The sequence below is a fragment of the Notechis scutatus genome, chromosome 5, assembly GCF_049901735.1.
Source record: "Notechis scutatus isolate UNSWTSFEM ecotype Mainland chromosome 5, rNotScu1.2, whole genome shotgun sequence".
NCBI classification, from domain to species: Eukaryota; Metazoa; Chordata; class Lepidosauria; order Squamata; family Elapidae; genus Notechis; species Notechis scutatus.
Genome location: NC_142013.1, coordinates 47443625 through 47467643, shown reverse-complemented (window position 1 = coordinate 47467643; position 24019 = coordinate 47443625). Strand labels below are relative to the sequence as shown.

At 35.7% G+C, this 24019-nt stretch overlaps 1 long non-coding RNA gene across 1 annotated transcript in view; it reads right to left on the bottom strand.

The window, feature by feature from the left end:
- LOC148130468 (uncharacterized) overlaps positions 1-22723 on the bottom strand; it is a 40726-nt gene extending 18003 nt beyond the window's left edge. The window contains exons 1-2 of the long non-coding RNA XR_015749974.1: positions 22637-22723; positions 13912-13989 (exon numbers count right to left, since the gene is read on the bottom strand). This is a non-coding gene — a long non-coding RNA (uncharacterized LOC148130468). The remainder of the gene's footprint in view (positions 1-13911; positions 13990-22636) is intronic.
- Positions 22724-24019: the final 1296 nt, after the last annotated feature.

The window sequence follows — 24019 nt, the reverse complement described above, 5'->3', positions numbered from 1 at the left end:
TACCTTTAAAAGTTACATCTCCCATCCATTGCCAAATATCCTGTTGAGTTACTGGGAACAAAGTAGTGGTGGTATTCAGCAGGTTCTGACCAGTTCTGGAGAAGAGGTAGTAGAAATAGTTCGGAAAACCGGCAAATACCACTTCTGACTGGAGATTTTACAGTATTCTTCCCCTGCCATGCCCACCAAGCCATGGCAACAGAACTGGTAGTAAAAAAATTTGAATCCCATCACTGGAACAAAGGTTTAGAATATTCTGGGCAAATAAAGTCAATAAAATCTGTTTCTGGGACAGCTGCTTACACAATTAGCAAATGTCTATATGGACAATATGGATTACATTAATGATTACCCTCTTTCAATATCCAGCACTGCAGGATTTCTCTGCCCTGTAAGGCAATGGTGAACAAATCTCCACAGTGTTTCTTCAACCTAATTATGAGCAGACTTGGTGGTGGTTTTGTGTGATAATACATATAGATGGTATAAATTTCAGATAAAAAAATATGAAAAACAGACTGATGTGAATCAGATGGGAGTTTCGCCAGTATAATTTGTCCTGTTTTGATCTTAGCCCTAATTAGGGTTGATCTGATACTATCCATTGATCAGGAGCTTCACTCTTTCTCAATCTTTTAAATTCCTATTGAAATCAATTGCACAAAAATATGCTTTTTGATTATATATGAAAATGTACATGCTATATACTCTTCCATTTATTCTCTGAAAATATGAACATTGTGGGGTTGATCTTTGTGACCGGCTACCCATAAAAGTGATCTCAATGTTTATCCATCTCCAAATTCCACCTGTTGAACATAGAGAAGACAGCTACTATATTTCCTATTGGATATGGTGATTTAAAAAAAAAATCATATGATCACCACTACATTCCCTGGTACCAGAGTGAAGGTTTTAAAGTTACAAAGTGGACAATGCACATTTCAACAACTGCAATACCCTCATACAGTGACCTTTAGACAGCACTGTAGTAATCAATACTTGCAGGACTGCCAGCCTTGCTGCGAATAAAAACACTTACTTGGTTTTTATTGTGTTTTCATTCATTTTACAGACTGGGCCAGTTATTAAACCTGAGCATATTTCTAGGACTTACCATCCAATTTCTAGAAATGGTGCCAGGAAACAAAGGTTTCTGAGATTCTAAAGCAGCCCTGGGACAGCAACAAATTAGATGTAAACCCTTTTAACCCTTCAGTTTCTCATTAACACATTCAGACCCATCACAGACATTGGAAGATTCAGTTCAGCCATAGTATTTATGCAGTTATCCTAATCCTTACGCTTCCTTTTCATGTTAAAGGTATGTTTTTGTGCTGTCCTTTCAACAAATCTAGCATATTAATATTAGGGACACATACAACCTGATAAATGAATGTGCCAGAATTATCCTTGGTATAAATGTCCTGAGACTGCTTCATTTTTTGTTCAGCATTTTTCTGTAAAATGTGGTTACACTGCTTAGGTCCTCTAGCTCTGTTGTGTCCTACATCAGTGAATATAATGGTAGCAGAAGTAATCAAGGCTCTTCTAGGGGGTAAAATGAGATTCAGTTTGTTTTATTCACATTCATTTTGTAGAAATATTTGTAGCATAGAAATCTAGAGTTAAATCTTCTTGTAGCAATGCTACCCATCCTTTGGAATCATTCTAAATTTATAAATCTTCAGTTTGCTAAGAAGTGCTACTGCCAGTTAGTGTGGACTGTATCCTTGATTTGGGCACCTGGGCACCTACAGCACCATTTCCCCATTCATTATTGGACTAGTTAATCAAAATCAATGTTTTGGGTAGAATCCCATTCAACAGTTGGCCAAAATGATTATCTTACGGTGATGTCCCTTCTATTCTTGTAAATATGACTAAATCAGTGTCAGAACTGATATTTAGGTTCTTGTTGTATACTGTATACATCAATCATTGGATGGAAAATGTGCAATACCTTTTCTCTGATTGGTGGTAGCCACCTGTAGGCAATAATGTGATTGTGTTTTTCTCCACTACATGAAATAGTACTGAGCCATGCAGACAGATGCTAGTGTAATGTGCTGGAACAGATCAATATATTGAATCTCATCCCCTTCTGTGCCTGTAAGAGAATCATGTTCTTTTCATCACTCCTTCCCTAAACAATTACAAGCTTCCATCACTATCTATCATTTGCAGTTGTAAGCTAGGACCCTTTTTAGTTTAAACACTCTCCCTGCCTTAGTAACACCTCATCTTAGAAAATCCTTTCTCTCAGCAGGAGTCATGTTTTCAGAACTGTGAGTCTTGATAGTGGGTGAATGATCCAGTGCAATTTAGATTGAACTTTGTACTAAAAAATTGTGGAAAATATCCCTTCTTGTCCTGAAATCCCATAACATTGGGAAATTTCAGATGGGGAAAAAACAGATCTCTCAATAAATCAAATCTTAAAGTATAGCAATATAATACCCAGAAGTTCACCAACCTGATTGAAAAGATCAATGTGGATGTTTTCACTGTTCTTGGAATTATGTAACCATAATATATACATACAACTGACAGACCTTGTTTTGGATTTTCTGTGGCTCAACACTATAACATTGTTACCTAATCATAACACTGCCACTTATCCATAGCACAGACATAATTTGATGTCATAATATTGTAGAACTTTAGCAACGTTTACAATAATGTAGCCGCTTGCCTTAGTTCTGAAATAGATAGCTGGAGATGATGGATGGATGGATGGATGGATGGATGGATAGATAGATAGATAGATAGATAGATAGATAGATAGATAGATAGATAGATAGATAGATAGATAGATAGATAGATAGATAGATAGACAGACAGACAGACAGACACATACACACCCCTAAACTTTCATGTTTTGCATGGAGCTAGAAAATATGGGCTTTCCTATAACATACCATTGTCATTGTATACAAGTAGGCATTGATAAAACTGTAAACATTTAGTTATCCACCCAATTATTTAAAAAAGTAAAACAGCATAGGTTAGGATTCTATAGAAATACAGAAATTTAAATTCTATTGATTTATACGAACACTGATTACTTTTATTGGCTTTTAGTCATTGTAAATCCGATATGTCATTTTGTTAAAGCTGAAAGTTTGCAAATGCTATTTTGCCTATAACAAGATACTTTTCCAAAACAAAAACAAAGTCCTAATTTCTTAATACCTTTTCAAAATAAATCAGTGCTTGAAAAACTAATATGGATCTTGCTTTGATCTGATTTGACTCTGTATAATATAATAAAGTAAGAATTGTAAAAATACAACAGTTGTTTTTATGTCCGAGATAGACAGATGATGATGATAGATAGGTAGGTAGGTAGGTAGATAGATAGACAGACAGACAGACAGACAGACAGACAGACAGACAGATAGATAGATAGATAGATAGATAGATAGATAGATAGATAGATAGATAGATAGATAGATAGATTATATGATTCAACAAAATGAAATCAGAGGCAGAATGTTAACATTTCCTTGTAGTATACTAATTTAACAATTTAATATATGATCCTTTTACAGATTTATAAGCAATTCAGACCAGATCTTTGACATTACATTCCTCTTCAATGCAATGTGTGAAGGTTGTCACTTCAGCATAATTATTCTACGTGAAATATAATTTATGCAACATTAAAAAAATGTTTGTAATGGCCTAAAATTTTTCAGGTCTGTAAAATTTATAGCAAAAGTTTTAATGAGTTCTTCTTCAGTATGGCCATCAATACAAATTGACTTCCCATTGCCCAGCATGTCTTGGCAAGGACAAAACTTCATCCTCCTTGGAGACCACACTCAGAAATGTTTCAATATATGCCGTCACTATAGGACATGGATGGCATTTACCTGTAATATGAAGTATGTACTATGAATATGTACTATGAAGGTATGTCTCTGCTTATTAGGAGATCTGTAGTTATTCCTTTGCACACGTTTAAAGTTTTGCTTTGATATTTTTAAAACAAACTTTGTTTTTCCTCAGAAAGACTCAAAACAGGATTTGAATAATATTAATCATTGTTTACTGGAGAGATAAATTTGTGTCTGTTCTTCGATAAACTCTAAAAAATGTATACCTTTCTTTAAAAATGCCAAAGGCTGATTCTAATCTAAGGATTCTTTTTCCTGCATTTAAGGTGCTGATCTTTAAACTCCACAAACTTAATTCCTTCTTACAATTAGCACCACAGTTAGTTGTCTGGTTTTCCAAATGCTCAGAATATGATTTTATTTAAAATATAGGTTTACAGTCAATGAATAAACATAAAACCAGTAATATGCCCCACTATTCGCACTCCTTATAAATTGTGTGCTGGAAAACTACTGAAACATTAAAAGTATAAACTCTGCATTTTTTTTTGTTTTGTTGACCATTAGGTCATTAGGAGACAGGATGTTTCCTCTTTGATTTTCGTTCAATCTTTTTGTCCCAAATCATGTGTCTTGCAATCTTAGACTTCTGCAATTACACCATGTCCACCATACTGTTACTATGAGTACAGTAAGCTGGGAAATTATTTAGAATACTAATAATCTTTAATAAAACTTGCTTTCCCTATCTTCAATATGTGTACAGACACGGTTAATATATTGGATCAACTCCCATACATCTATCTTGCTAAATATGGGAAATTATTCTGGGAAATTCCCAGTGAATAAACTGGGAAGTTACCTCAAATATTTTCTTACAGTACATTACTATATTTTAGGCAACATAGGAACTTTGCTGCCCTTCCACTCAAAGTCATGTTTGAAGGAAGCAGGCATCAAGTTTATCGAGTGCCCTTGATATCTTACCTGATTGATATAAAATATTAATCTTCAATATTTTAAGATTACTTCATGGCACAGAAAGAAAATAAGGCTCAATCTTTATAAGTCCCAAGGCACTTACAAATGGATAGGTTAAAGCAAGTCTTGAAGGACTACATGAAAAACAGCATAGAAGTCATTATTGAAAAGATCTATGTGAATTTTCAGGAAATTGCCTTTCATAGGAAAAGGTTACACTTTAATGTATCACTGTGAGCAAAGATAAACATTCCATAGGGATAGATATTTTGTAATAAAATTGTCATTTGATTCCTTTTTTGGGGAGGGGGGAGGAACATGCAATTTGCTGTATGCTACAATTGTTGCCTTCTTACTTGCCATGGGAAAAATCGTATCCTGAAGAAGGATGGCAACAATAAGCTGCTCCTGGATAAAGAATAGAATATCATCTGCTATTTATATTACACATAAAATGAGACAAGGGCAGAGGTGGTATTCAGCAGGTTCTGACCAGTTCTGGAGATCCAGTAGAGGATATTTTGAGTAGTTTGGAGAACCAATAAATGCCACCTCTGTCTGGAGACTTTACAGTATCCTTTCCCTGCCATTCCCATCAAGCCACGCCCATAGAAACGGTAGTAAAAAAAATTTGAATCCCACCACTGGACAAGGGGATAAACAAGGGCAGAAAAAGGCAATGTGGTACAGGTAGTACTTGCTTCTGATGTAAAATCTCTACTTTACAAATAGCTCTGGTTACCAGTAAGCTTCCAGGTGCTATTAAAGTTGCTGAATGTCACCATAAATCCTTCATGGTTTAAGATTAGGATACCTCTCTTTTTCTCTCTGTATTACTCTGGACTATTCTCCAGTGATTAATAAGCTCATATCTAACACAGTTTTTAGAGCAGAAGGCAGAGATCACTGATCTCAAAAGTCTTCTAGGTCTTCACATCTGGCCAAACCTTTTGTTTTGTGATAGCAACCTAGTTGAAAATACCAGCCTAGTTGAAAATTACAGACCAATCTCCTTATGCCGCGTCACCTGTAAACTCATGGAATCAATTATTAACCAATTCATTATCCTCCACTTAGAGACAAACAACCTACTCTCTAATAAACAATTTGGTTTCAGAAAAAAACTATCCTGTAATCTGCAACTCTTACACTGCAAAAACATATGGACTACACAACTCAATCAGGGCAAAACAATAGATGCAATCTACATAGACTTCTGTATAGCGTTTAATTCAGTGGTACATGACAAACTACTCCTAAAACTAAAATCTTATGGTATCTCTGGACATCTGCATAACTGGATAGAAGCATTCCTGTCAAACAGACAACAAATGGTCAAAATTGGGAGTGTCCTATCAAATTCTGTACCTGTCAATAGTGGTGTCCCTCAAGGCAGTGTTTTAGGACCAACTCTCTTCATACTCTACATAAATGACCTCTGTGATCATATTAAGAGCAACTGCGTTCTCTTTGCTGATGATGTAAAGCTGTTCAATACCACAGACAATACTGCTACCCTTCCAAAAAGATCTTGACCATGTATCAGAATGGTCAAAAAAATGGCAACTTCAAATCTCAACAAATAAATGCTCTGTCTTACATATTGGCAAAAAAATAATAATCAGAAAATAAAATACAAGCTGAATAGTCAAGATCTTGTTGATGATCCAAGCTCTATAAAAGACCTTGGAATATTCATCTCTAATGATCTAAGTCAGGGGTGGGCAAACTTTTTGGCTCGGGGGCCGCATTGACTTTTAAAATTTGACAGACGGGCCGGGTCAGCACAAGATTTTGGGAATCGCCCCCCACCCTTCCCCCTTCTCCTCCTTCCCCTCCCCTCGGAGGCCCCTGAGTCAGGAGTTGCTACCGCCGCGCGGCCCACGCAGCTCCAGTCCCGCGTTGCCTCGGGAAGGGAAAGGCAAAAGGAAGAGCCGCGGCGGTGCTTTGCAACGGGAGCAGCGGCACCGGAGGCTCAGGCTCAGCGGCTCCTGGTTTTGCCTTTTCCTTCCCAAGGCAACACGGGACTGGAGCCGCACGGAGCTGCGCCGGCAGTAGCAACTCCTCACAGCCCCAGCCAGACACCTGAGCAATGCAATTTGCTGTATGCTACAATTGTTGCCTTCTTACTTGCCATGGGAAAAATCGTATCCTGAAGAAGGATGGCAACAATAAGCTGCTCCTGGATAAAGAATAGAATATCATCTGCTATTTATATTACACATAAAATGAGACAAGGGCAGAGGTGGTATTCAGCAGGTTCTGACCAGTTCTGGAGATCCAGTAGAGGATATTTTGAGTAGTTTGGAGAACCAATAAATGCCACCTCTGACTGGAGACTTTACAGTATCCTTTCCTGCCATTCCCATCAAGCCACGCCCATAGAAACGGTAGTAAAAAAATTTGAATCCCACCACTGGACAAGGGGATAAACAAAGGGCAGAAAAAGGCAATGTGGTACAGGTAGTACTTGCTTCTGATGTAAAATCTCTACTTTACAAATAGCTCTGGTTACCAGTAAGCTTCCAGGTGCTATTAAAGTTGCTGAATGTCACCATAAATCCTTCATGGTTTAAGATTAGGATACCTCTCTTTTTCTCTCTGTATTACTCTGGACTGTTCTCCAGTGATTAATAAGCTCATATCTAACACAGTTTTTAGAGCAGAAGGCAGAGATCACTGATCTCAAAAGTCTTCTAGGTCTTCACATCTGGCCAAACCTTTTGTTTTGTGATAGCAACCTAGTTGAAAATACCAGCCTAGTTGAAAATTACAGACCAATCTCCTTATGCCGCGTCACCTGTAAACTCATGGAATCAATTATTAACCAATTCATTATCCTCCACTTAGAGACAAACAACCTACTCTCTAATAAACAATTTGGTTTCAGAAAAAAACTATCCTGTAATCTGCAACTCTTACACTGCAAAAACATATGGACTACACAACTCAATCAGGGCAAAACAATAGATGCAATCTACATAGACTTCTGTATAGCCTTTAATTCAGTGGTACATGACAAACTACTCCTAAAACTAAAATCTTATGGTATCTCTGGACATCTGCATAACTGGATAGAAGCATTCCTGTCAAACAGACAACAAATGGTCAAAATTGGGAGTGTCCTATCAAATTCTGTACCTGTCAATAGTGGTGTCCCTCAAGGCAGTGTTTTAGGACCAACTCTCTTCATACTCTACATAAATGACCTCTGTGATCATATTAAGAGCAACTGCGTTCTCTTTGCTGATGATGTAAAGCTGTTCAATACCACAGACAATACTGCTACCCTTCCAAAAGATCTTGACCATGTATCAGAATGGTCAAAAAAAATGGCAACTTCAAATCTCAACAAATAAATGCTCTGTCTTACATATTGGCAAAAAAATAATAATCAGAAAATAAAATACAAGCTGAATAGTCAAGATCTTGTTGATGATCCAAGCTCTATAAAGGACCTTGGAATACTCATCTCTAATGATCTAAGTGCTAGAGCCCACTGCAACTACATAACCAAAAAGGCATTAAGAGTTGTTAACCTAATCCTACGTAGCTTTTTCTCTGGTAATATCACACTACTAACTAGAGCATACAAAACATTTGCAAGACCAATACTCGAATACAGCTCATCAGTCTGGAACCCATATTACGTATCTGATATTAGCACAGTTGAGAAAGTCCAGAAATATTTCACAAGAAGAGTTCTCCACTCCTCTACTCATTGGAGAATACCTTGTGCCACCAGACTTGAAATTCTAGACCTAGAAAACCTTGAATTACGCCGTCTTCGATCTGATCTAAGTATGGTATATAAAATCATACATTGCAATGACTTACCTGTCAATGAATACTTCAGTTTCAACCATAACAACACAAGAGCACACAATAGATACAAACTCAAGGTTAGCCTAACCAAACTTGATTGCAGGAAATACAACTTCAGCAACAGAGCGGTCAATGTCTGGAATACTCTACCTGACTCTGTGGTTTCTTCCCCAAACCCCAAAAACTTTAACCTTAGACTGTCTACTATTGACCTCACCCCTTTCCTAAGAGGTCTGTAGGGGGCATGCATAAGCGCACCAATGTGCCTACCGTCCCTGTCATATTGTTTCTTTTATTTTTCTTATATGTACCCATTTCATGTATTCATAACTATGTTTTTACTTATACCTATTATCTTGTAAGCGATTGATAAATAAATAAATAAATAAATAAATAAATAAATAAATAAATAAATAAATAAATAAATAAATAAATAAATAAATAAATAAATAAATTTATGTTTTTGGTTGTCTTTAAACAAACTGGCATCTGCCAATTTGCTTCACAGATGGAGGGACAGCTGGAGAGGCTTTGGGGGTAGTTTCATCTGAAGGACTGGCAGAACCTTAATACTTATTTGTAGCATCTTATTGTATATAACAAAACATCCAGTTATCAGTTGGAACTGCGAGGGTGAAAAGTAAGGTAAGACAATGTATGCCTTAGCAACAATAGATCAGAATGAGTCTTGTTGTAGACAAAAGCTTGGATCAATTGTTTTTTGAATCACAAATACAGATGCATACAGAATGGCTATTAATGCTTGTAGTTAATTTCCAACTCTATATTGAAAAGCTGCACTAGTAAAGCAGTTATAAAAGTGAAATATACAGGTTGTTGAAATGATATTTTCCCTTTATTATTATTATTTGTTTCTTTGTTTAAATTGCTGTTGCTAGGATTATTCCCAAATTCTGGTCACTGGAAATCGAATAACTATGTTATAGTGGCTCATACTACAGCTTTATACTCTTTCCAGCACTTATTTTAAATTTTTTAAAGAAATAATTTCTCTTGAGGGATCAAAAAGCCAAAAGGCATGATGCATATTAGAGACATATATATCTAAATATATGAGAAAGAAACCAATTAAGTAAAGGAATAAAAGCAGAATAATTTATTTTAGGATATTTATATTCTCAAAGGATTCAAAACTACTGACGTACTCTTTTATAGAAAATGTTTATTTCAATAATATTTGAAAGATCTTTTGAATTTAGAATAAGCCATTGGGTATTCTTCAATGCTACACATTCAAATAGGCTTAATTTATTAAAGCACTAAGATTCTCACATGTAGAATAAATGATCAAAGCTGTCAGAACAATGCTTTCCAGCATCATAGCATTGTGACATTTGGTACCAAATTAACCAAGATTCAAATAAAAATAATTTACAAGCCCAAATATTTTCTTTAAATTACATTAAATTGAAGTCTTAGTGGAAAAAATACTATAAATAATTTACACAGTAAGGATATGAAAGATTTAGAAATATTTATTATTATGACTAGTGAATTGAAAGCTATTGAGATAGCTATACAGTCTTGTATATTTGGACCTTTTTAGTGCTAATCTATAACATTCAATAACATACCTACAAGTAGGTCAGAATGTATTTATCCTTTTAGTATTAGAAAGATATTTTATATATCTATAAAGTATATTTATTCAACGTTTCTTAACCAATGCATTAAATGGCTTGTGGGCTGTTTCCAGGGCCAGTTTCTAGACAGAAATGTATTCATTTAATCAATTGCATGCAAGCAACATTTCCAGCATCTTATTCTCAATTTGTATATATCTCATTTATGGATTTGACAGTGGTTAGGATACAAGAGCCACTGAGCGTCAGCACTAGTATTTCTTTAAAATCATTCTATGTAACGGAAGTGGTACTGAATTGTTATAGGCGTTTCTGAATAAAGTTATTTAATATTAGGTTCTCTGTCGTATTTTCATTTCTAAAGTTGTCCACCACTGCATCCATTCTGCATTTTAATTTCACTGTTTCCATTAAAAATAAAAAAGAACTGTCTTCAAAAGAGGTGGCAAAAACACATTTTGTGTACCAAACTATCTTAACCGTAGATATCTTCATGTGACCCGCTATATAAACTGAAATAAACTTTTGCCACTTAATTTGTTACACAAATTACTTTTTTTAACAAAATGAAAGCCTCTGATTATCCAGTCAGCATTAGAGATAGAACAAAATTTAACTTGCAATTATGTTTATATTTTGTTGTAGTATATAGTACTGTATACTGTATTTATATTAATGGATTCCATTCATAATCTTGGATTTTTGATAATGCACAGATTAGATACAGCAAAGAATATTATCCAGATTTTTTAAAAAAATAAAGAAATGAAATATTAACAGAAATTTCATAGCCATAACTCAATATCTGCACCTATTTGACTTTATTTCTTCTTTATTGGAACTCATAGCTACCCATTAAGAATGGCACCACAAATAATAGCCGTCATGTCTCCATGTAAATTAATTGGACAGGCAGAATCTATGTATGTTGTTATGAGTGGAGTTATTTCAAAAGAGGTTTTCATAGAAGATCTATGTGTGTGGGGGTACATTTTATATCAATATGGCACTACAAAGTCCATTTGTCTCACTCAGACACCTTGCATTATTTTTCTCAAGCACATCTAGGAGCATGAAGAGACTTTGGCGTTTGCATTGAAGCCTCCTCCTCTTATACACACATAGAAACCTCCCCTCATGACTCCAATGATTTACTAGAAGCATTCAAGGAAATGTTTGTATACAGAAAACTCTGGATAGTTTAACAGAATAGCAGAGCTGTAAGGGACCTTGCAGCTCTTCTAATCCAAAACTCTGTTCAAGCAGGAAGCTCTACATCATTTCAGACAAATGGTTGTCAAATCTCTTCTTAAAAATCTCCAGTGTTGGAGCATCCACAACTTCTGGAGGCAAGTTGTTCCACTGATTAATTGTTCTAACTGTCAGGAAATTTCTCCTTAGTTCTAAGTTGCTTCTCTCCCTGATTAGTTTCCATCCATTGCTTCTTATCCTGCCTTCAGTGTTTTGGAGAATACATTAACCCCCACTTCCTTGTGGCAGCCCATTAGATATTGGGACAATGCTATAAAATCATATTTTGGAAAAGCTCTCCGGAACCATGTAAAATTAAGTTGGTTTCTTTAAAAGCACTTTACAATAGTGCTTTTAAAGAGACTCCTTTCTTCAAAACTTTTGCATTTATAATGCGTAGTACTGCAGTTCTCAAATCACACCAGAAAGCACACCATCATGACAACCAAAACAACAAAAATTAGCAACTGGATCTGGAACGATGTTTACCACTATGGTACATTTCCCCCAAAGCCCAGATTAAAGAATAATGAATGAGAGGAAATTGTGGCTGAACGGAACCTGTTTTGTTAACCAGCCCCCCATTCCTAAAAATTATCTTTGCCTGCAAGGATTTATATGAAGATCAAATGCTTTGTGGAATATTTCACATTCAGCACTTGTATTTCTTGACTAAATTGATTTTAGAAGTCTTCACCAAAATTAAACAGTATTTAATACATATGATTTTATCATATTATCTTATAGTATTGTGCTATAATCTTCTAATGAAGACCTTTTATTGGCTTCAATTATGGTTGTTACCTCAACCAAAGACAGAAAGTTGATCATCTTCTTGAATTTATAGAGCTAACTAAAGTCAACAAAGTCAGTACACCTATAGAAATAAACTTCCTAAAGCAAACTGCAAATAGTGAGCCCATTCTGAGATAAATATAAAATATTTGAAAGTTCTTGTATTTGGGCACACATCACCACAGTGACAAGACCAGACATTACTGCAGCAGAATCCTAAATAGGAAGGTCAGTATGTTAAGTAAATGGGATTGGAGTACAATAAAGACAGTGGCCACTCCATATTAGAGAGTGTTGCAGTCTTAGTTGCAACAGCAAGCCCAGTTGAAAATTTATATAGATATAGATCAGTCAATGAGGGATGTATTCAGATTTTCCACCTGGACAAAACTACATGCAGAATAAAGCATAAATGCAACTTAATTATGTTGAGATGCTTGAGAAGAAGAAAATAATACCTATTAAAGAGCAAACACATTGCTAAGTCTTTGTGTAGAAATTGATAATCCTTCAAGAAACATAGGAATTGTTGACTGATATAGAACTAATATGAAAGATTGTTCGAGAGCCAATTGAAAATAGCTTGATAGAAAACATTTCTGTCTGATATGAGCAACAACGTATTTTAAAAATGAGAAAGTACAAGAAATTATGATCTGCATTTGTGAAATTTGTGAAAAGTTTATATTGCATGAATTTTCAAAGATTACTTTGTTTTCTCCATAGTAATATATCATGGTTATATTCTAAAGAGTCCCCCATTAATGTGTACTTCTCTTTCTTACAATATCATCCATAACTGCTTCTTTTAGTGTTAGCTTTAGATTCTTGAATAAGGATTTTTATTTCATATACAGTATGTTTTTTAAGGTCATCACTTCATCACAGAACCTGTGCTTAGTGTCATGCACAGCCAACAGCATAAATTTCTTCCACCTCTTCAGAACTCCATTGTGCTTGTCAGTCATTAGAAGGGCATTGTGTTAGATAAAAGCCACATAATTCTTAAAGCTGAGTCCAGAATCAAAGATCTATTTTCTGATGACCTTTGCAGTATTTTCATCACCTGTGTGGTTTACTGTAGAGACTGAATTCTAACTGAATTTTGAGACTTAAAAAGTGACAAGATACTGGGAGATATTAGAAGAGTGTTTTGGACATACGGAACCAAAGTTTGCTGAAATTGCTGATCAGGATTCTGATAGTGAAGATACTTATATTGAAATGGCCAAAAGAAAGCGAACCAATAAAATGAAGTAATAAAGCATATGTCCCTATTGTAGGGAAAGATGATAAGGAAACAAAGGATCTTAAATGAAGCTTGCTCAAAATACACATTTTGTGTGTCCAATCACACTTACCCAATAAAGAATTCTATTCTATTCTATTCTATTCTATTCTATTCTATTCTATTCTATTCTATTCTATTCTATTCTATTCTATTCTATTCTATTCTACATTGCTATAGGATGTGGGCACAGATATTTTAGTAACTTCTGTACTTGATCTACTTTTGTATACAAAAATGTACATCCTTTTAATGTAACCAAGTAAAGCATAAAAGCCTGCTAAATAAATCATATGGATCTTTTTAGCTTTATGGGAGGACTCACCTTTCTCCAGATCTGAATAATTGTGTGATTTAGAGAGAATTGGACTCTCTTATTTGCGCTGAGGCAGACTTAGTCAACCTGCATAACAACAAAGAGAAAATATATGTTTCAACAAAATATAAGGTCATTGCTGGCTTGCCCAATAAATAACCTTTTCTCTTGATCTTCACAGATAATGAGTATCAGGAACTATATGACAAACACTCTGTATTATGAAGTAATAAATACATCTGAATGCACTTGGAAATAAAACAGTATGTAAGGGTAGGCTAAAATGATGACCAGCAAAATAGACAACCACCAGGAGAAGGTCAAAGTATATCAATGGATAAAACTATCAAGAGTTTACCTGTGAAATAGTATGTGAGAATAATCTTGGAAGGCATGGCAATGAGATGCAATCAAAGGAAAACTTAGATAGAAGGTCACTTAGCCCACAATGGGGGGGGGGTGTTCAAAAGAGACCCCCCACTAGTTTTGGGACTGTAAAGGGGAAGAGGGGAGAGAAGCACTTTCAGACTTGCAAGATTTTGTTAATATAACCTTACAATAATATAGAATTAATTCCTGGTATAATTCCTGTCTGGACACATTGGAATGCTGATAACATGATCAAGAACTGCTCAGAAATAGGTACACCACTTCCTAACTTTTCCTTTAAAATTGCAATAATATTTCTTGAGAAGATATATTGAAACTTACTGGTTTGATTCCAGCATTTTTAGATTGTAAAATAAGATAGTGAGGAGGTCAAAACATGGCACATCAAGGTAAACATAGCAAAACAGAGGCTTGAAAAGTTGTTGTCAGCCTTTCTTCTGAGGGAGTGATGCCAATAAATAAGCCATGCTGAGCTACCATCTAGATGTACATCTGAGGTACATTGCAATCACTCTTTTCCCAGTCTGTTTCTTGGCTAGGCTATTTGACCTGCAGAGTTCAGTCCTCTGCTCTTATAGCTTGAATGCATACTTCTATTTGAGAGGGTGAATGAACCTCAGAGTTTCATAGGCATCAATGGCAATGAGTTGTGGGGATTTGCTAGTTTCCCTCAGTATTATTGGCTTCAACACCGCTAGAGTAATCCCTACTAGGTTGATTATCACTAGAAGCCTTTAACTCTACTTTTTACTACTCCTCTTCAGGAGACAAATGCAGCATGCCTATAAACTTTATTTGCATTGAGGAAAAAATGTTGATCAGTGATATGTCCTTCTAATTAGCTGTGCTAGAATTAAGAAATGTATTCAAGGGACAACTGTATTCAAGTTTTGATTCAAAATCCTATGCAACTGATGCTTTATTGCCATTTGTGGTGATTGTCCAGGGACAGAGATTCTGGGGTCTAGGACAACTCACATCAGCCATGGCCAACTCACTTCAGTTGTTTTGCCATGGCCAATGGACAACTTGCCAGAGGACAATTCCATATGGGATAACTCAATGTAATAAATGTTATCCACCAGAATTTCCTTGACATTATTTCCATTTTTATCAATAGAAATAATGCCAAAGAAACAATGGTGGGTGATAGTTATCATGCTGAGTTATCCTGCATGGAATTGTCCCACTGTGAGTTGGCTGCAGCAAAATGGATGTGGCAAGTTGGTCATGGTGAAGTGTCCCTTTCCAAAGATTCTGAAAGGAGGAAGTTAATTATCTTTGTTTTTTTTCCATTCCAAGAGGAAAAGTTGGACATACTGTGACATCTACCATTTTTACTCAGTGAAAAAAAAATGGTTTTAGATCATAGAACTTTTTGACTACTAATTATGGAATGGCATCTTCATTTTCTTTTCCCATGCACTTTACTGAAATATCATTCAAAATAAATAATGATAAATTGTGTTATGATTTTTAAAAAATCCCTTTTTCTAGAATATAGTTCTACATTTAGGTAGAATATAATTCTACATTTAGTGCTCTGTCACTGGATTGTATGAATTGGACTAAGAACTCATCCATGCTCAAGAGTATTTTAAACTCTTTCTACGTGTATCTTTTGCTTGACAGTACCCATATGCTTCTTTTTATTTTGAATCCCTCCATAGGATATTGAGAAATTTGTATACATAAATTTTACAAAACATCTCATATATATATATATATATATATATAAATACTGGGCAATAGGCATTGTCGGTAATCCACACGCAGGAACTCATTTAAATTATAGAGCACACGGGTACAGGGAAAGCAGAAACTATCCTTGCCCTCCAGCCAATACGCTTGATTCCGTCTGTGGGTCAGCCTTTTAACAATGGTTTACATTGTCAATTCTGGGGCAGCTACTATTAAGTTTTTCAGGGCCATTAATGGTTTGACTGCATTCTAAACAGACTGCTGATTGGTAGTTTTGGAAATCTGTGCTCTTAGTATCAAAGCTCTGGGGTTTGCTGTAGATTCTGCTTGCGATAGTCTCTGATATCTTCTGTACCAATTTGTGTTAGCCTTTTGATATCTTGAAAAAAGGGAGATTGGCTGGCATGTTTTGTCATGCTTTACTCAGAGCCTCTATAGTGCAGCTTTGTTCCGTAAATAGGAGAGCTATCATTTTGGATATAAAGCTGGGTTTCATCTGGGTGACTCTGGTTGGGGTTGTGTGTTTTTAAAGAGCTGGAGGTATCAGGGGATCTGTTTGTGCCCAGGTGTTTGCCTGGCTTGTGGTGTGGAGATTATTTTGTTTGTGAGTGCAGGCTTCCAAATGATTGACAGCCTGGTGGAATCATCTCTTCTGTTCATGCTTTCTGGTCTTTTTCAATCTCTATGGCTTCTCTGATGACTCTGTGGCTAGGGTTTTCCATAGTGGCCAGGGTTTTGGTGCCATTGAAGTTGATGCTATGACCTGTAGCTTCCATGTGTTGGACTAGTGAGGAAGTGTGTTCCAGCTTTTTGACTGCATTTTGTGTTCATCCAGGCGGGTACTTATTCTTCTATTGGTCTGTCCAATGTATGTGGCCGGGCATGATGCACAGGGGACTTCGTATATGCCTTGGTTTTCCAGGTCAATTTTATCTTTGGGGTTGCTAAGGATGGCTGCTATTTTTCTGTCTGTTTTGAAGGCAGTCCTGATGTGATGTCTGTGTAGTACCTTACTAATTTTGTCTGTAGTACCTCTTATGTAGGGCAGGACAGCTGTTCCATAGGTCTGTTCATCTTCTGGGTCTCTATTATGTTTCAGTGTGTTTTTGTGGATCAAGCTGGTGATTTTGCTTTTGTGGAAGCCATTGGCTGTCAGTACTTTAGTCAGGGTGCATAGTTCAGTCTTAATGTGTGTCTTGTCTGCCAGGCGTTTGGTTCTGGTAATTAGTGTTTTAGCCACGGAGTTTATCTGTGCTGGGTGGTGGTGGGATTGGGCGTTGAGGTAGCGGTTGGTGTGTGTTTTCTTCTGGTATATGGTGTGTCCTAGTGTGCCATCTGTTTTTGTAGATTAGTACATCTAGGAATGGTAGTTGTTTGTTTATTTCTGTTTCCATGGTGAACTTGATTTTGGGGTGTTCCTAACACACCTAAACAGCGCACACCCCAAAATCAAGTTCACCATGGAAACAGAAATAAACAAACAACTACCATTCCTAGATGTACTAATCTACAAAAAAACAGATGGCACACTAGGACACACCATATACCAGAAGAAAACACACACCAACCGCTACCTCAACGCCCAATCCCACCACCACCCAGCACAGATAAACTCCGTGGCTAAAACACTAATTACCAGAACCAAACGCCTGGCAGACAAGACACACATTAAGACTGAACTATGCACCCTGACTAAAGTACTGACAGCCAATGGCTTCCACAAAAGCAAAATCACCAGCTTGATCCACAAAAACACACTGAAACATAATAGAGACCCAGAAGATGAACAGACCTATGGAACAGCTGTCCTGCCCTACATAAGAGGTACTACAGACAAAATTAGTAAGGTACTACACAGACATCACATCAGGACTGCCTTCAAAACAGACAGAAAAATAGCAGCCATCCTTAGCAACCCCAAAGATAAAATTGACCTGGAAAACCAAGGCATATACGAAGTCCCCTGTGCATCATGCCCGGCCACATACATTGGACAGACCAATAGAAGAATAAGTACCCGCCTGGATGAACACAAAAATGCAGTCAAAAAGCTGGAACACACTTCCTCACTAGTCCAACACATGAAAGCCACAGGTCATAGCATCAACTTCAATGGCACCAAAACCCTAGCCACTATAGAAAACCCCAGCCACAGAATTATCAGAGAAGCCATAGAGATTGAAAAAGACCAGAAAGCATGAACAGAAGAGATGATTCCACCAGGCTGTCAATCATTTGGAAGCCTGCACTCACAAACAAAATAATCTCCACACCACAAGCCAGGCAAACACCTGGGCACAAACAGATCCCCTGATACCTCCAGCTCAAACACACCCCAACCAGGCACCCAGATGAAACCCAGCTTCCTAACTAATGATAGCCGTCCATTTACCCGAAGCCAAGCTGCACTAAAGGCCTCCATTAAAGTAACACAATGCTGCCAGCCAATCAAGATACAAAAGAGCCAAAAACAGACAGAAGATATCAGAGACACCCATCAAGCAGAACACAGCAAACTCCGAGACCAATAAACACAGACCAAGACTCCCAACCAATCAGGATGAAGAAAAACCATTCTGGCACAGCAATAGGCTGCCCCAAATTTAAATCTGAAACCACTGTAAAAGTCTGACCCACAGACGGACACAATACAGAAGCCTGATGATGGCAGATGAGATTCTGCTGAAATGTTGCTACAACTTTAAAAGAACTACAATGACGTGGAAATATATATATATATATATATATATATATATATATATATATATATATATATATATATATATATATATATATATATATATATATATATATATATATATATTGTTCCAGTGGCATTATAAAGTCCCAGCTCTTGGTGGAATGTGGGTGATCTCACAATGTTTTGGGATTTCTATTTCAGAATATCAAGGAATTGCACAGCCGATGTCCAAATGAAATCAGAGACTCTGACATGAACCAGTTTTATATAAATAAATATATGTACAATAAATAACATAGGCAAATAGGAACATTGTCAGGTAAATCAACACAGCAGGAACATCATGAGGTAAATTACAGAGCACACAGGGCATACAGAGGAAAAAAGCAAGAAACAAGGAAACTCCCCTTTTACCCTCACAGCAACAATCACAGCTTGAATTGACTCATGTAGTGGCCAGCTCTCTTCAACCAATTAGCTATAATAGTATGTTCTTACTCATTGTCCAACCCTTCACTGCTCCAGCTACTAAATTAAGTATTTTAACAGGGCCATTAATGGTTTGAAAATAAAACTGCATTCTAAACAAGAAAGACTGCTGATTGATACAGTTTTGGAAAATAAAATGCTGCTCTTAGTATCAAAAGCTCTGGAGGTTTGTACTCACAAGCAAAGATTCTGGTTGCAGAGTAAGAATACATGGTTCCATCTTGGGCTTTGTGACCAATAATTTTGTTAGCCTTTCCCACATTGTCTGAATATTTCCTCAAGTTTCAAAAAAAGGGAGATTCCCTTGGGATGATTTCATTCTCATGCATCTACTCAGATGTTTCTCTATCATGCTCAGTATTGTCTATTTGTTCCCTCCAAATAGGAGAGAATAGCAGGCTTTATTGGATTTATTTAAGGCTGGAATCATCCTTTCCACCTATCTATGACTTTCTGGACAGTCTGTGACAGTTGACAAGTATGATTGTTTTTTAAAGAGTCTTTGTCAAATAATGATGCCACAAATCTCTTTGAAAATGCATTAAACCATATCATTGTTATTCATACATGTCTGGTCAATCTTAGAAAATTCTAAAAGGGCAGTGGGAGAAGATTTTGTTCTATAGAAATTGTATAGATTTTTTCCTTCAGCAAATCTTATCCAATAATTTTAAATTTTAAAATGTGCTTTAAGTGTTTTCATTCTTTTTTTTTAAACAAATTTTATTGATTTTCAAAGACAATACACAAACAAACAAAACATAAAACATAAAAACATAAAACATCTTTTCTGAAAGCTGCTTGATCCCGGGTTACATCTCTTCGTACAGACACAAATTCAAATTCATGTTCATTTTATATACCATTCCATATCTTATTACCATTTTCCATTTTCTATATAGCTTCTCACCTCTTTTAACTTTCTTAGTTTTATTTTATTTATCTCATCTTAGTTCAGATCATAATACTTATTATTCTTTGTCTGTTCTGTTTCCAGCTATCTATTTGTCTTTTCTCTTTAAACAAAATTTCTCCTGTACACTGATTGCAGTGTGACGCCTTTAACTCTTTCCCCTAAATTTTATAACACTTAATAAAATACATGACTTCCATTGGGATTCTGTTTAGTACATTCTAAAATTACACATTATATTTTATAAAAAGAATAAATTTATAAGTATATAATATAATTAAAACAACTATCCATGCCAGTTCAGATCTAATCATTAATATTAATATTCATTTAAATCTTAAACATTTTACACATTACTTTTCAATTGATTATCATACTTTTATGGGAACGCTTATACTTTTCATAATTACCCCCCCCACATCACATCACTTATATGTTAAATCATTGTATCATTAAAATGTTCCCATTTCCTCCTACTTGAATTCTCTCATTTATTTCATTACCTTCCTTTTATTCACAAAAATTTCACTAAGTTACACTAAATATTTTATCCCATTTTTGATCACATGTTGTTTCCAATTTTCTAACATTTCTAAATACAAATATAACAATACAATCTTATGTACCTTTGCAGAATCCCTTTTTCAATTAAATTTACCCATTATCTCTAAATAAATCTTGTTTCTTTACATCTTGCTCCCCACCATTGAGGCTTCTCATCCCTTCCTTCCTCCCTTGCTTGTTCTTCTCCCTGCCCTTTTTACCCCCTTGTCTCTCCACCCCCTTTTCTTCTTCTGCTTTCCCCCTTTCTGTTGTTTTCTAACATTATATCCACCTTTCACCTTATTTTTCTCTTTTTTGGTTGTTTTTTCAACTCTTAAAGTCCCCCTTTTCTTTTCCTCTTTCTCCCTTTCTTCCCCAAATAAAGTTACTTGTTCATCAAAGATGGCTTCTTCTTTATCCCAATCATCTTGTTGTGCAGTCAGTTTCTCATAGGTGCAAATCGCTATTTCTAAGAATTGAAAAAGAGTGCCAAGAGAGTCTTTCCCTTCTTATTTTTCTTCTTTATATTTTTTGTATTCAATTTTCATTTCATCCACAAGTGATGCCATTGTAGAAAGAAAAAGGTTTTCCAAAACAACCACCCAAGTGTTTTTAGTCAAAGATAATTTCCAAAAGTCCCAAAATCACCAAGCAGTCCAAATAAGCTGTTTCTTTTAGCACTTTCTTCTTTTTTCACTTTCTCTTTCTGGGGTTACTGTTTAGTTGCAAAGTTCCAGTTAAAATGTATCTTTTAGAAGTCTTGTTAGTATTTAGTAATTCTTTAAGATTCTAGGCAATCTCCTCCTTAATTCCAAATCCTGCTCCAATTCTTTTCCTCTCCCTTCCCACTTACAGCAAAAAAGAATTTTTTTTTAGATATTCAGAAATCCTTGTTATCCCTTTAGCATTTAATTACCTATTAGTGCCAATGTGGGTTTTTCTGATTTCTCATGGATTTCTATTCGCTGTCAACGTTAGGAAGGAGAGTGGAAAAAAAAACTTTCCTTTTTAACTTCCATTCGCCGCTTGTAGATCTCTAGGAACAATGTATCTTTCGCAAATTTTAGGTTCCAGGGTACTTTTGTTGTTGCTTTGTCCCAGTCAGCAAAAAAAACTTTCACTTCTTCTCAACTCCTCCTGCACTTTCTTTTCCGGCTGAGTGCTTCTTTGTGGCAGCCATTTCTGGCCGCCGTTCAACTGCCTTCAGAAAAGGGGGTTTAGCCGGCTAGAGAAGAGAGATGTGATATCTCTCAACCCTGCCAGATCCCCCTATCTTCGCCACCTTCTACGGAGGTGGCTAGCCCTGAAGCCGGGTGGCTCAGGGCACTCCAGCAGCAAGCACAGGCAGAAACCGTGCACAGTCACGGATTCCTGCCTGCCCCAAAGCACTGCAGACCGGAACTCCAAGTGTTTTCATTCTAACAATCAAGTTAAATATACTGTTTAAACAAGTCAAACACACCATTGCAATGTTGAATAGAACACTACTGTTTGATTTAATTCCTCATATTATCACATTAAATATTAGAGATCAGGTATGTTCATCTGCCTTATATAAAGAACAGATTGGAGGCATCAGGAAAGAGAAAAGGAAACTAAGATACTTACTGAAATATTAAATAAATATGTAGAGACTCTGTTACAGAAAAATATAGGTAATGTCCTCTCTATGATTACCTCCAGTTATGTTTACAGGATACAAAGTTTGCTTAACAACCGTGCGACTCACTTAACAACTGCAGTGATCAGTTTTACAACCATGGCAAAAAAAAAGTTGTAAAATTGGGTGCAATTGCTTGGCAATGGAAATTCTGATCCCAACATAATAAGTTGAGGATTACCTGTACATAAGAGAGAGGAAATACTTGTCTGAGTAACTCTATGTTTCCAAAATGATCTTAACTAATAGACAAGCTATATATTCCAGCATGAAGCACACAGAAGGCTTTTTGCTTTTCTGATAAACTTTAACAATATTCTTTAGATAATTTAATTACCTTTCAGGATCTTTAGTGATACATGCTCTCCAATGTCTTTTATGGAACTTGAGATCACTCCACAATAACATTGATTCATTAATTGACCTCTTACAGGATGGCAGCAGCTTCTTAGTGGTAATTACAGGTCTTGTCTGTCTGAATATGAGCAACTAAAATAGTAAAGCCTCTGCAAGCTTATTATGATATCAAGTGTTTTGTGACAAGTGAAAGAGTGCTGTTATAAGGCATTAGGCAGTGTGTTATTCTTGAATCAATGTACAGTAATACTCCTAAAATTCATCCTTTTTTGTTACTTGAGTCTATGAGACTGTAAGAATTCTAAAAATAATTTCTTACTGATTGAATGAAGTGCCTACAATATCCCCATTTGTGGAGATTTTAGCATTTATATAGCACTTCTTTTTTCTAGAAACTTTTAGTTGCTTAGTTTTCTTAGAAACATTCACTTTTCCTTCTCTATCTGTCCAAGTGAAAGGCGGTATCTTGACGATCATAAAAATTTTGAGCCAGAGCTTTCTGATGCACTGATACCTTTTAGCCTATTGATTTATGATTATATTTTTCTATTTCTGTTGTTGATAAGAAAGACAAAATAGTCTATGTGGACAGTACCCGGAGACAGCAAAACAGAAGAGCAAGAACTGGAGAAAATCACAAAATACAAAGATCTGCAAATAGAATTAAAATGACCGTAGCAAAATAAAGAAAAAATAACATTTGTAATAGCACCTTTGGTGCAATCCCAAAACAACTGAAGCACCATTTGAACACCACTGGAATTGACAAAATCCCTATCAGTAATTCCAACGCAGTTCTGCTTGGAATAGTTTACAACTTCTGATAATACCACCAAATAACAACATTTTCCTATCCCAGTCCTTGAAAAGGACTTGATATTTGGAAAAAATGCCAAATCAAGGCCAGCACCTGGCTGAAAGTGCAACCACCACAATACTTTATTATTATTACTATTTTAAAAAAATAAAGTTTTTTATTTATAAACCCAAACATACACATACAAAAAGATAAAATCCTCTTCCATTTTATATACATACAGTGTGTCAGTTGGTTACGTATCTTTTGTGCTATACTTTTGTAGTCATTTACTCACAATTTATATCAGTCTTCACATTGTCAAACTAACATATGTTTATATATTTATCAGTTATTAATCACCATGACTAAACTATTTATTCCATCGTTTTATATGAGATGTTCCAAGTTTTATCTTAAAATTTATGTTATACTTTCAACCAGTGGTTATATATATATCTATATTATGTTTTATATCAATCTATTAGATTTCTATCAGAAAATTATCTAGTCTATTATATTACCATGCCTTTTTATCCAACCATTGATAAAACAAATTCCATATCA